Source organism: Saccopteryx leptura, chromosome 5 (genome assembly GCF_036850995.1).
Source record: "Saccopteryx leptura isolate mSacLep1 chromosome 5, mSacLep1_pri_phased_curated, whole genome shotgun sequence".
In the NCBI taxonomy this organism is placed as follows: domain Eukaryota; kingdom Metazoa; phylum Chordata; class Mammalia; order Chiroptera; family Emballonuridae; genus Saccopteryx; species Saccopteryx leptura.
Window position 1 is genome coordinate 51,350,882 of NC_089507.1, and position 15,794 is coordinate 51,366,675.

At 36.3% G+C, this 15,794-nt stretch overlaps 1 pseudogene; it reads right to left on the reverse strand.

Moving 5' to 3' along the window:
• LOC136406170 (UDP-glucuronosyltransferase 2B31-like) overlaps window positions 1-10,315 on the reverse strand; it is a 35,024-nt pseudogene extending 24,709 nt beyond the window's left edge.
• Window positions 10,316-15,794: the final 5,479 nt, after the last annotated feature.

Sequence of the window (15,794 nt, forward strand, 5' to 3'; positions counted from 1 at the left end):
GGAGAGGAGAGGAGAGGAAAAAAGGAGGGGGGGAATAATTTCCTTTTTTAAAAAATTTTTATTTTATTTTATTTTTCTTTATTTCATTATTAATTTTTTTTTTTAAAAAACAACTATTTTCGATTTTTTATTTTTTTATTATTTTTTTTTAACTTTTTATTCTTTATTAAATCTCATTAATACTATCAACAAAACCACCCTCAGATGCCATTAAGGAAGAGAAAATCGAACATCATGGATACAAAAGAAAGAGAGGTAACACAGCTAGATGAGGAAAAATCTATGGAGAAAAAATTTAATATATTGGAAACCTTGGAGCTAAATGACAGAGAATTCAAGATAGAAATCCTAAAAATCCTCTGAGATATACAAGAAAACACAGAAAGACAATTTAGGGAGCTCAGAAAACAACTCAATGAACACAAAGAATATATGTCCAAGGAAATTGAAACTATAAAAACAAATCAAACAGAGATGAAAAACTCAATTCACGAGCTGAAAAACGAAGTAACAAGCTTAGCTAATAGAACAGATCAGACAGAAGAGAGGATTAGTGAAATAGAAGACAAGCAACTTGAGGCACAACAGAGAGAAGAAGAAAGAGACTCAAAAATTAAAAAAAATGAGATAGCCCTACAAGAATTATCTGACTCCATCAAAAAGAATAACATAAGAATAATAGGTATAACAGAGGGAGAAGAGAGAGAAAATGGAATGGAGAACATACTCAAACAAATAATAGATGAGAACTTCCCAAGCTTGTGGAAAGAACTAAAGCCTCAAGTTCAAGAAGCAAACAGAACTCCGAGTTTTCTTAACCCCAACAAACCTACTCCAAGGCATATCATAATGAAATTGACACAAACCAACAGCAAAGAAAAAATTCTCAAGGCAGCCAGGGAAAAGAAGAATACAACATATAAAGGAAGGCCCATTAGATTATCATCAGATTTCTCAGCAGAAACTCTACAAGCTAGAAGAGAGTGGACCCCAATATTTAAAGTCCTGAAAGAGAGGAACTTTCAGCCACGAATACTATACCCATCAAAGCTATCCTTCAAATATGAAGGAGAAATAAAAACATTCACAGATACAGAAAAGATGAGGGAATTTATCATCAGAAAACCCCCACTCCAGGAATTACTAAAGGGGGTTCTCCAATCAGATACAAAGAACAAAAAAAAAACAGAGCCACAAGTAAAAGCTCCAAGAAGAACACAATAAAACCAAATTTAAACTGTGACAACAACAAAAAGAAAGAGGGGGAGAAGATGGAGATTAACAGTAGCAAAGGACGATGGAGTGCAAAAGTACTCACAAAATAGTTCGCTACAATGAACAGGGTAGGGACCCTTTTCATTACTCAAAGGTAACCACCATTGAAAAAACCACCACAGAAGCACATGAGATAAAAAAGATAGGAACAGAGGAAAGATGTATGGAATACAACCAAATAAAAACAAAAGATAGAAAAACGAAAGAGAAGGATCAAACAAGACACAAAACTAACAGAAAGCAAGATATAAAATGGCAATAGGGAACTCACAAGTATCAATAATTACACTAAATGTAAATGAATTAAACTCACCAATAAAAAGGCACAGAGTAGCAGAATGGATTAAAAAAGAAAATCCAACTGTATGCTGCCTACAGGAAACTCATCTAAGTAACAAGGATAAAAACAAATTCAAAGTGAAAGGCTGGAAAACAATACTCCAAGCAAATAACATCCAAAAAAAAGCAGGTGTAGCAATACTCATATCGGATAATGCTGACTACAAGACAGGAAAAGTACTCAGAGACAAAAATGGCCATTTCATAATGGCTAAGGGGACACTGAATCAAGAAGACATAACAATTCTTAATATATATGCACCAAACCAAGGAGCACCAAAATATATAAGACAGCTACTTATTGATCTTAAAACAAAAACTGACAAAAACACAATCATACTTGGAGACCTCAATACACCGCTGACGCCTCTAGATTGGTCATCCAAACAGAGAATCAACAAAGACATAGTGGCCTTAAACAAAACACTAGAGCACCTGGATATGATAGACATCTATAGGACATTTCATCCCAAAGTGACTGAGTATACATTTTTCTCCAGTGTACATGGATCATTCTCAAGAATTGACCATATGTTGGGCCACAAAAACAACATCAGCAAATTCAGAAAAATTGAAGTTGTACCAAGCATATTTTCTGATCATAAAGCCTTGAAACTAGAATTCAACTACAAAAAAGAGGAAAAAAATCCCACAAAAATGTGGAAACTAAACAACATACTTTTAAAAAATGAATGGGTCAAAGAAGAAATAAGTGCAGAGATCAAAAGATATATACAGACTAATGAAAATGACAATACAACATATCAGAATCTATGGGATGCAGCAAAAGCAGTGATAAGAGGGAAGTTCATATTACTTCAGGCATATATGAACAAACAAGAGAGAGCCCAAGTGAACCACTTAACTTCCCACCTTAAGGAACTAGAAAAAGAAGAACAAAGACAACCCAAAACCAGCCGAAGAAAGGAGATAATAAAAATCAGAGCAGAAATAAATGAATTAGAGAACAGAAAAACTATAGAAAAAATTAATAGAACAAGGAGCTCGTTCTTTGAAAAGATCAACAAAATTGACAAACCCTTGGCAAGACTTACCAAGGAAAAAAGAGAAAGAACTCATATAAATAAAATCCAAAATGAAAGAGGAGAAATCACCACGGACACCGTAGATATACAAAGAATTATTGTAGAATACTATGAAAAACTTTATGCCACTAAATTCAACAACCTAGAAGAAATGGATAAATTCCTAGAACAATACAACCTTCCTAGACTGAGTCAAGAAGAAGCAGAAAGCCTAAACAGACCTATCAGTAAAGAAGAAATAGAAAAAACCATTAAAAACCTCCCCAAAAATAAAAGTCCAGGCCCTGACGGCTATACAAGCGAATTTTATCAAATATTCAAAGAAGACTTGGTTCCTATTCTACTCAAAGTCTTCCAAAAAATTGAAGAAGAAGCAATACTTCCAAACACATTTTTTGAGGCCAACATAACCCTCATACCAAAACCAGGCAATGATGGCACAAAAAAAGAAAACTACAGACCAATATCTCTAATGAATACAGATGCTAAAATACTAAACAAACTACTAGCAAATCGAATACAACAACATATTAAAAAAATAATACATCATGATCAAGTGAGATTCATCCCAGAATCTCAAGGATGGTTCAACATACGTAAAACGGTTAACGTAGTACACTACATCAACAAAACAAAGAACAAAAACCACATGATCTTATCAATAGACGCAGAAAAGGCTTTCGATAAAATACAACACAATTTTATGTTTAAGACTCTCGACAAAATGGGTATAGAAGGACAATATCTCAACATGATAAAGGCCATATATGATAAACCATCAGCTAACATCATATTAAATGGCACAAAACTGAAGGCTTTCCCCCTTAAATCAGGAACAAGACAGGGTTGTCCACTCTCTCCACTCTTATTTAATGTGATACTAGACGTTCTAGCCAGAGTAATCAGACAAGACAAAGAAATATAAGGCATCCATATCGGAAAAGAAGAAGTAAAGGTATCACTTTTTGCAGATGATATGATCCTATACATCGAAAACCCCAAAGAATCCACAAAAAGACTACTAGAAACAATAAGCCAATACAGTAAGGTCGCAGGATACAAAATTAACATACAGAAGTCAATAGCCTTTCTATATGCCAACAATGAAACAACTGAGAAGGAACTCAAAAGAATAATCCCCTTCACGATTGCAACAACAACAAAAAAATACTTAGGAATAAACATAACAAAGAATGTAAAGGACTTATATAATGAAAACTATAAACCATTGTTAAGGGAAATCGAAAAAGATATAATGAGATGGAAGAATATACCTTGTTCTTGGCTAGGAAGAATAAATATAATCAAGATGGCTATATTACCCAAAGCAATATACAAATTTAATGCAATTCCCATCAAACTTCCAATGACGTTTTTTAAAGAAATAGAGCAAAAAATCATCAGATTTATATGGAACTATAAAAAACCCCGAATAGCCAAAGCAATCCTAAAGAAAAAGAATGAAGCTGGGGGCATTACAATACCTGACTTCAAACTATATTATAGGGCCACGACAATCAAAACAGCATGGTATTGGCAGAAAAATATGCAATCAGACCAATGGAACAGAATAGAAAGTCCAGAAATAAAACCACATATATATAGTCAAATAATTTTTGATAAAGGGGCCAACAACACACAATGGAGAAAAGAAAGCCTCTTCAATAAATGGTGCTGGGAAAACTGGAAAGCCACATGCAAAAGAATGAAACTGGACAAAAATTAACTCAAAATGGATCAAAGATCTAAACATAAGACCTGAAACAATTAAGTACATAGAAGAAGACATAGGTACTCAACTCAGGGACCTGGGTTTTAAAGAGCATTTTATGAATTTGACTCCAATGGCAAGAGAAGTGAAGGCAAAAATTAATGAATGGGACTACATCAGACTAAGAAGTTTTTGCTCAGCAAGAGAAACTGATAACAAAATAAACAGAAAGCCAACTAAATGGGAAATGATTTTTTCAAACAACAGCTCAGATAAGGGCCTAATATCCAAAATATACAAAGAACTCATAAAACTCAACAACAAACAAACAAACAATCCAATAAAAAAATGGGAAGAGGATATGAATAGACACTTCTCCCAGGAAGAAATACAAATGGCCAACAGATATATGAAAAGATGCTCATCTTCTTTAGCTATTAGAGAAATGCAAATCAAAACGGCAATGAGATACCACCTCACACCTGTTCGATTAGCTGTTATTAGCAAGACAGGTAATAGCAAATGTTGGAGAGGCTGTGGAGAAAAAGGAACCCTCATACACTGTTGGTGGGAATGTAAAGTAGTACAACCATTATGGAAGAAAGTATGGTGGTTCCTCAAAAAACTGCAAATAGAACTACCTTATGACCCAGCAATCCCTCTACTGGGTATATATCCCAAAAACTCAGAAACATTGATACATAAAGACACATGCAGCCCCATGTTTATTGCAGCATTGTTCACAGTGGCCAGGACATGGAAACAACCAAAAAGCCCATCAATAGATGACTGGATAAAGAAGATGTGGCACATATACACTATGGAATACTATTCAGCCATAAGAAATGATGACATCGGAACATTTACAGCAAAATGGTGGGATCTTGATAACATGATACGAAGCGAAATAAGTAAATCAGAAAAAACCAGGAACTGTATTATTTCATACGTAGGTGGGACATAATAGTGAAACTAAGAGACATTGATAAGAGTGTGGTGGTTACGGGGGGGGAGGGGGGAATGGGAGAGGGAAAGGGGGTGGGGAGGGGCACAAAGAAAACAAGATAGAAGGTGACAGAGGACAATCTGACTTTGGGTGGTGGGTATGCAACATAATTGAACGACAAGATAACCTGGACTTGTTATCTTTGAATATATGTATCCTGATTTATTGATGTCACCCCATTAAAAAAATAAAATTATTATAAAAAAAAATATGAAGTAGATTGTGATGTCACTCATTTGACTTTTCTAAGCTGGAAACACCATTCTGTATAACTAAGACAAACAGCTTTTATAATTTATATAAGCACCTGCCCCACAGTGGGAGAGGTTTCCCCTGGACTTCCTGGAGAAGAGGGCTGGCCACACTCTTGGGTAGCTCATTTTAATGCATCCGCAATTCCTGGTGAAGTCATGTTACCTGGTACTGCTTTAGAATTATTCTGCCTGTGGTCCTGAGTTTTATCAGTTTTCAAATATTATTATTTTCTTTACTAGAAAAATTTCCAATTTCTCAATATACTTTCTACACCCTCTCCATCAAATGTATAAGGAGCCAAAGTTTTCATAAAATCTAGTCTAAACTTCATAACCGTCTATTTTTCCCCAATATGTTTTAAATTGTTTACTTGATTTTTCTCTCTGGAGAATAATGGCATAAGCTTTCTAACCTAAAAAGTTTACTTTCTCATTCTAATCATTGTTTAAGGTTTTGTTTTAAAAAATGAGATATAATTGACATATAACAATCTGTAAATTTAAGGTGTACAAGGTATTGAGTTGATTTATTAATATATCATATGATTACCACTTTAGCATTTGTGAACACCTTTGTTTGGTGACATAATTATCTTACTGTGTTTGTGGTGGGAACATTTAAGATCTAGTCTCTAGAACAGGGGTCCTCAAACTACAGCCCGTGGGCTGCATGTATCCCCCTGAGGCCATTTATCTGGCCCTTGCCACACTTCTGGAAGGGGCACCTCTTTCATTGGTGGTCAGTGAGAGGAGCACAGAATGCGGACGCAAAGTGCAGCGTCGCTCACGTACAGTACTACTTCTGTTTTGGTTTTTTACTTTAAAATAAGATATGTGCAGTGTGCACAGGGATTTGTTCATAGTTTTTTTTTATAGTCCGGCCCTCCAACGGTCTGAGGGACAGTGAACTGGCCCCCTGTGTAAAAAGTTTGGGGACCCCTGCTCGAGAATCTTTCAAGTATGTAATAAAGTATTATTGGCTAAAATTACTATATCTCCTGATGTTAATCATCTTCAAGTTGCAAGCTTGCACTCTTTGACCAACTTCCTCTCAAGCCCTCTTTTCCCTTTTACCAGTTCATGGAATCCTCATTCTACTTTCTGTTTCTAGGAGTTTGCCAATTTTAGGTTCCACATATAAGTGATATCACATGTTATTTGTCTTTTTTCCATGTGACTTATGTCACTTTACATGATGCTTTTATGATTCATCAGTGTTGTCACAAATGATAGTATATTTTTTTCTCAGGGATGAATGGAATTTTATTGCATTGTGTTTGTGTATTTCATGTGTTTTTATGGGTTCGTTGACAGATACTTAAGTTGTTACCATTTATTGGGTATTGTGAATAATGTTACAATGAACATAAAATAATGGATGTATATTTTTTTATAAATAAATTTTTATTTTAATGGGGTGACATCAATAAATCAGGGTCCATATATTCAAAGAAAACATGTCCAGGCTATCCTGTCATTCAATTCTGCTGCATACTCATCATCTAAAGAGAGATTGTCCTCTGTCACCTTCTATCTAGTTCTCCCCATACCCCTCCCCTTCCCCCTCCACCTCCTTCCCTCCACCCACCCCCCGTAACCACCACACTCTTGTCCATGTCTCCCAGTCCCGTTCCTATGTCCCACCAATGTATGGAATCCTGCAGTTCTTATTTTTTTCTGATTTACTTATTCCATTCCGTACAATGCCATCAAGATCCCACCATTTTGTTGTAAGTGATCCGATGTCATCACTTCTCATGGCTGAATAGTATACCATGGTGTATATGTGCCACATCTTCTTTATCCAGTCATCTATTTTTTTTTACAGTGATTAGAGCTTTTAAGCAAACTCTTGGCCAATACAGCAAGAATTCATAAAAGAGTAGTGTCCTTAACATGTTCACCAAGTCCAAGTTGACCCCAACACCATGCCAAATTCCTGAAAAATGCAACCCAACCCCGTTCAGTCTGTTAGGAGCTGTCACAAGGAGCAGGAGTCCAGGAAAAGTCCACATCCAGGAAAAGTCCGCATGGCACTGGAATTGTTGTCACAATTCTATACTTTGCAGCTCACGTCCAAGTCCCAATGACCGCTGCTTCTAGCTGGTAATGATTCAGATAGACTGGAAAAGCCATCTGCAGCATGTGTGGAGATGGAGCTTCTGTTCTCTGCCTGGAAAGATGAGACCAGGTTGTTTTCCCTGGAGCTCTGTGACTGTGGCTTGGTAAAGAGAACTTTGTGATACACTAAGCTGGGTGGCAAAGGTAGATTCATAATAGAAGTTGGCAAAAGGGGGAAAGAGAGCTCTAAATTAGGAGTAGGTCCCAGCCTGAAATATGAGTGGGGCATTGAGGTAGGAGGGATAAAGGAAACACTATATATTAAGCAAAGCAGCAGAAAATAGGACTATCAACACCCACAACAGAGATCTTCGAGGGAAGAATAAAAAACCTGACTGTTCAGGCAAGACATAGTTAAGTGGCCCTTCTGCAAATGAGATCAGTTTACCTGCTTCTTGGAAGAAATACCCTAGGCTCGTCCACAGTGTCGTAGATGGGGCCGACGACCCTGGGCACCTTCAGCCTTCAATAATGGATGTATTTTTGATATCCTTTTTTTTTTTTTTTTTTTTTACTTTTGGATACATACTGAAAAATGAGATTTCTTGATCATATGGTAGCTTTATTTTAATTTCTTGAAGAACCTGCATATTATTTTTTATAATGGTTGCGGCCATTTTACATTTCCACCAAGAGTGCACAAGCTTCTGTATTTTCTTGTAGATCATTAAATTTTCTTAACACAGCTATTTTCACGGTTTTGTTTTTTTTTTTGAGAATAAATTGTATGTCTCCATGTCTGTATTTGTGTGCTGGAGGATTATTGTAAAATTTGGTAATCTTATGTTTTCTAGATTTTCCATATTCTTTGGAGCTTTGAATTGATGTTTTTGCATGTTAATTAGTAATCACCAACTTCAATCTTTACTACTTTCAGAATAAAAATGCCTTTTGTCAATACTTCTATATATAAGGCTCTTTCAGTCCTTTTATGAATATTCCTGCTCCATGCTTCTTGCTTTCTCTTGTGGGAGAATTTTTAAGCCTGTTTGTCTTCCCTCCCATCCAATAAAGAACCAGACCTGATGGTGGTGCTACAGCTCAAGTTTGTGCTTTCTCTCTTGTTGGCAAACCCTTGCCTGCATTCAGCTCTTGCCCCCTAGTCTTCTACCAAATCTTGCTCTTGTGCTGCCCTTTGCAGCTTGTACATGGGGCTGGCCACAGACGAGGAGGTATGGGTTTGGAATGCAGTTCACTATTGGAGCCACAGGCCCATTGTGGGGTTCTGTAGGAGACATTTCCTTTATGGTTTGTGGTCCGGCTTCCTGATGGAGTACAGAATGCTGTCTGGAAGGACTGTGTTTTTTTAGTGCCCTCTGGGAACTTCACATGGCACTCTCTTGTCTGCTCCCTCTCACCAGGTACTGATGCTGTGACAGAGAAATGAGCCCCTTTAGAGCATCCTGCACACCAGAGAAAGCTTGTTGCTTACTCACCAGCTTTTCCTGTTCTCTGTGGGAGCAAAGACTGCCTCCTTTTAGCTCAAAGGTGTGCTGCCTTGCAGGAGAAATGCTGCTGGCAAAGTCAAGCTCTCCTTTCATTCACACCAGTGCATACAAATGCATATATATTGTGCTACAAGTACGTGCTGGAATTTCTTCTCTGGAAATCTGGACTTCCACAAAATCTCTCTTTATCCATACAAGACTTCCCAAGTCTGGGCCTGAAGATGCTGCTGGACTGCAGTCATGAGGGGGAGGAACCCATTCACAATGCCTGTGGGTATCGCTGCCAGTAACGGAATCTTTCTGCATATTACCTGATGCGTAGGTGGGTGAGTGTCTTCTCAGGTGCCTCGGCTTATGATGCTGGATCCCGAAATTTCCACAGAGGCACTCTTGGCTGTGGATAGATAACAAATTTTGTTCTTGAATGAGGACAAAAACAGGGATGTCTTATATTCAGTTATGCTAGGTTGCTGTTGTCACTCCTGAGGTGCTATGATCCAGTCCAGTGGGATGTTCTCTAGCATTATAATAGTATTATATTTTTCTCTTTATGATAATACTTTTCTCACTATTTTTATTACTTGTTTATACTATATCTTTCCAATTAGAATATCTGGTAAGTGGTGACACACAATATGTCCACATTTCTCCCCTGCATATCCATCCTTTACCCTTAAATGATCTAGTCACTTTATAATGATTGTTTGAATTAATGATTGATATTTTATGTGTTGATTAATGAAGATCTTAATTTAAATGAATGTATTTCCAAAGTCTTCCAAGTATATATTTTTATTATGTAATGATAATGACATTTCAAATTCTTGTAATGGAAGAGAAATCCATGAGTGTCTAATTGGCAGGTCACTTTACTCAGATTCTCATACAGTTCTAGCTTGATCAGAAGTTCTAAGTGAAGAATACAGAATCATTCTTACTGAGAGTGCAGAGTAAACAACATAAAACATACATGGATAGGTTTATCTTAGTTAGGGCTTTAGCAGGTTTTCAGTGAAGCCCTCTAACAAATTCAAATGTGGCAGAAGTGTGCAAGGAAATTCAAAATCCCAATAGGTTCGAATGAGCCATATTTCAGCTTTCCCCATTAACTCAGATAATGTATTATAGTGGATCTTCCCAAAGGGAAAAAAATAACCAAAAGTTTGAAGAAATGAGAATATTGAATTATGAATGTACCATTTAGTTTTCTGACATAATGTAGCCAAAGTTTTTTAAAGTTTCTGTAGTTTGACAATACAAAAACATTTATATAATGTGCCTATTTGATATTATATTGTTTATATATATGAACAACATATATACATATGATAAAGTATAAGAGTCTTTTTTCTCTAACATCATGTCAGTTCAATCACAATCATAGAAAATGTTGAAACCCAAGCCACTATGAAATTGAATTGGCATTTGTTTATTCTGTAATGCTGCAAAAGTAACTGGTAGCACATTTAAACAATTATTTCAACTCTTCAATTAATTTATTTCTCCATAATCCTGGATATATTATCTGTAGATTATTTAGTGTAGTTTCTACAATTTAGCAAGTTATTCCCTTGATCCTAGAATTCTCATAAACTGAAACTTTGAGAGTGTGGCTCAATTATGGGTACTATCACTACATTTGGTTCATTTTAGGAGCTTAATAATACTTGTGCATTAATAAAAAATGTGTGTAAAACAACAAGAATATTTTCATAAAATATGGCAATAAATATGTTCTCTCAATTTAAGCTCATTTTATTTTTAGTAAAGGGAGAGTTTTAACTTATTTTCATGTTCACTATAAATAAAATTTTAGGTTTTTAAATAGATGATTTGTAAGTACTTAAAGAGAGTGAAATCATTAGAAACTTCAAATCTTAGGTTCCTAAGTGTAGCATAGGGCCACTCTACCTCTCTATTGTGAAGAAATTCTTCAGATAATATATTAAAAAGTTAAGTTTTTAAATCATACTAAACTACATGAGATTAAACATTTTCTTAATGACCCTATAATTTAAACATTTCCATAATATTTGTGAGAATAAGTCATTCTATAATTTTATTTCATCATTTTACTTATAAAAAATTCTCTTGGGAGTGATATCAGAGAAGTGGTGCCATGAGGGGTGCTCCCGAAACCTCTCCCTTAATTTTCAACAAATTCAACTAGAGACAGCCAAATAATCACAGGAGCATCTGAAATATACATACATCAAACAAAGGTACAATTGGGTGAAAAGGTGGCTGAATATATAATCTACTCTGAAGGGAACAAGACAGAGTATAGAGTATTCCACTTTCTTCACAGATCTGAGCAAGGGCTGCTTTCACTTAGAACTGAGAGAACGAGAGGGCTGGGGGTGCAGAAAAAGCTGGGCTAGGCCAGAGATGTTCAAGCCGAGGAGAGAGTGTGCCCATGGCTCAACCCATGTGGAGCTAACACCAGTGACAGACCCTGGCAGAGGTGGGTGAGCAGTTGCCTTGTTTACTCCTGGTATCCCGGTCAACAATTGTGGGCAGTGTGCAAGTGGATTCACCCTGTGCCTTGGGCGTGGGAGCTTGTGTTCCTGGATGGAAGGGCTGGATCAGAGACTGTCATCAGTGGCCCTCTGCATGGGCTGTGACCAGAGTCTCTGTATAATCCTGGTGCCCTGAATGGCAGCATGTGGGAAGTGCGCGGAGAGCCGGCTTCCCTATGGGCATGGTGCCTCCACCAGCCATACAGGTGAACAAAGCACATTTCTGGGAAAGAGATCTGCAAAAGTGGTGGGTGAAGGGTGTGCAGACAGCCTCTGGAGAGCTTCTGAGTGCTAAAAAGAGCCTAATCCACAGTTTGCTCACTGCCCAGAGGGTATATGCTGGAGGCTCTGGCTGACAAAACCTTCTTTCCCAGTACTGTGTTTTAAGGGGACCTGGAGGAGGGACTTGATAGTTCTCATGGCCTCTTGCTCGGCAAGCAGTGGCTGGGGCATCATTCTGCCAGCCAATACAAACTAGAAAGTGCAAAAACCTGAGGAGAGCAGACCCACGGAGCACTAGGGAATACTAGACATGCCTGGAGGCTAATAGAAAGACACCTGGAAAGCAGTCAGCTCCCAGCCCTGCCTGGTTATGCTGGTGGCTTTGGCTGGCAAAGCCTTACCCAGAACCCTGCTTTGAGGGGGGATAGAAGAGGGGATGTTTGCAGCTCTTAGAGCCTCTCACTCTCCAGGCAGTGGCTGAGGCAACTTCACAGCTGGATCACCAGGCTGCTTGTTTAGGAAGGAGAGATTTAGGAAGAGGCTCAGGGAAAAAAAAAACTCTCCAGTGTTGGAGCCTGCAAATGCTGACAAGCTGCGCCTACAAACGAGACCGAGGCCTAGTTTATGTCATCACCATAGTGATACATCAACTGCAAATCTCTGCCTAAGAGTGCCACAGGGGAAGAACCTGGGGTACAGCGCCACTGGCCAATAAGAGAGAGAAGAAAGAAAAAGGAAGAAGAAAACCTTTCAAAAACAGGAAAAATCTACAGTATTAATAATTTTTCCCATTTTTTTCTTGTATTTTTTCTTTTTTTTCTTTTTCACCTTGGTCATTTTATCCTCTTTCCATTTTATTCTTTTATTATCATTTTGAGCTTTATTACCCATAGGTGTTACATTTTCCATTCTTTTTTATGAGTGTTACATTCCAAAAAACAAGTTAATTTCTTTTCTCTCTCTTTTTTTGTTTCTTCTTTTCTCTTTCCCTTTTTCTCTAATACAATTCTCATTCACAAACAAATTATTTTATTCTTGAAGCAAATTTTTTCCCTGTGGCATTTTGTGGATTATTGCCTCATTTTTCCTCTTTTCGCCACCTGCCAACTTTGGCTGTCCGTTCTACATATTTTTGTTTCATGTAGCACAATTGAATATTCAGTTTTTTACTGCATTTTCTCAAAAAAATTTTCCTTTTTTTTATCAACTCTTTTTAGTGTTATTAACAATACCACTCTCAAATGCCACTAAGGAAAATGAAATAGAATCTTATGGATACAAAAGACAGAGATGTAACTCAGATAGATGAGAAAATATCTACAGAAAATTTTCATAGCTTGGAAACCTTGGAGTTAAATGACAGAGAATTTAAATTGAAGTCCTAAAAATACTCAGGGATATACAAGAAAGCACAGAAAGGCAACTTAGGGAGCCCAAAAAGCAATTTAATGAACAGAAAGAATACATCACCAAGGAAATTGAAACTATGAAAACAAATCAGAGATGAAAAACTCAATACATGAGCTGAAAAATGAGGTAACAAGCTTAGCCAATAGAACAGGTCAGATAGAGAAGAGAATTAGTAACATAGAAGACAGGCAACTAGAGGCACTACAGAGAGAAGAGGAGAGAGACTCATGAATTTAAAAAAAAATGAGAAAAAAAAATGAGATAGCCCTACAGGAATTGTCTGACTCCATCAGAAAGAGCAACATAAAAATAATGAGTATATCAGAAGGAGAAGAGAGAGAAAATGGAATGGAAAACATATTGAAACAAATAATAAATGAGACTTCCCAAGCCTATGGTAAGAACTAAAGCCTCGAATTCAAGAAGCAAACAGAACACTGAGTTATCTTAACCCTAACAAATCTATTCCAAGGTACATCATAATGAAATTGGAACAAACCATTGACAAAGAAAAAATTCTCAAGGCAGACAGGGAAAAGAAGAATACAACATATAAAGGAAGGCCCAGTAGATTATCAACAGATTTCTCAGAAGAAAAATCTACAAACTTGAAGAGAGTGGACCCCAATATTTAAAGTTCTGAAAGAGAGAAACCTCCAGCCAAGAATACTATACCCATCAGAGCTATTCTTTAAATACAAAGGAGAAATAAAAACATTCACAGATACAGAAAAGATGAGGGAATTTATCACCAGAAAACCCCACTTCAGGAAATACTAAAGGGAGTTTTCCAACCAGATACAAAGAACAGAGCAAAAAAAAACAAAACTACAAGTATAAGCTCCACCAAGAGCACAATAAAAACAAGATTAATCTGTAACAACTAAAACATAAAAGGGGAGAGGACAAAGATTAACAGTAACAAAGGAGGATGGAGTGTTATAGCACTCCTGAGATAATGTACTACAATGAACATGATATGTATCCTTTCCATTACTTAATGATAACCACCCCTGAAAAAACTACTACAGAAGTACATGGCTTGAAAAAAGAAGTAACAGAGGAAAGAAGTATGGATTACAACCAAACAAAAACAAATGAAAGAAAAAAAAAGTGAAGAACCAAACAAGATACAGAACTATCAGAAAGCAATATATAAAATGGTAATAGGAAACCCTCGTGTCAATAATTACACTAAATGTAAATGGATTAAACTCACCAATAAAAAGTCACAGAGTAGCAGAATGATTTAAAAAGAAAATCCAACTGTATGCTGCCTACAAGAAATATATCTAAGATACAAGGATAAAAACAAATTCAAAGTGAAAGGTTGAAAAACAATACTCCAAGCAAATAACATCTAAAAAAAAGCAGGTGTAGCCATACTCAGATCTAGCAATGCTGACTACAGGACGACTAAGGTAATTAGAGACAAAAACAATCGTTTCAGAATGATAAAGGGAACATTGAATCAGGAAGACATAACATTTCTTAATTATATGCACCAAACAAAGAAGCACCAAAATATATAAGACAGCTACTAACAGACCTAAAAATAAAAACCGAAAAAAATACAATCATATTTGGAGACCTCAATATACTGCTGACGGCTTTAGATTGTTCATCCAAACAGAAAATCAATAAAGAAATATTGGCCTTAAATGAAGCACTAGAACAAGAGGATATGATAGACATTTACAAGACATTTCATGCCAAAGTGCCAGAGTATACATTTTTCTCTAGTGTACATGGAACATTCTCAAGAATCAACCATATGTTGGGGCACAAAAATAACATCAACAAATCAGAAAGATTGAAATTATACCAAACATATTTTATGACCATAAAGCCTTGAAACTATAATTCAACTGCAAAAAAGAGGTAAACAAACTCACAAAAATGTGGAAACTAAACATCATACTTCTAAAAAAATGAGTGAGCCAAAGAAGAAATAAAAGCAGAGATCAAAAGATACATGCAGACAAACAAAAATAACAATATAAAATATCAGAATCTCTGGGATGGTAATAAGAAGGAAGTTCATATCACTTCAGGCCTATATGAACAAACAAGAGAGAACCCAAGTAAACTACTTAACTTTACATCTTAAGAAACTAGAAAAAGAAGAACAAAGACAACCCAAAACCAGCAGGAGAAAAAAAATAATAAAAATCAGAGCAGAAATTAACAAACTAGAGAACAGAAAAACTATAGAAAAAAAATTAATAAAACAAGGAGCTGTTCTTTGAAAAGATGAACAAAATTGACAAACCCTTGGAAAGACTCACCAAGGAAAAAGAGAAAGGACTCATATAAACAAAATCCAAAATGAAAGGAGAAATCACCACAGGTAGCATAGATATACAAAGATTATTGTAGAATACTGTGAAAACTGTATGCCACCAAATTTAACAATGTAGAAGAAATGGATAAGTTCCTAGAA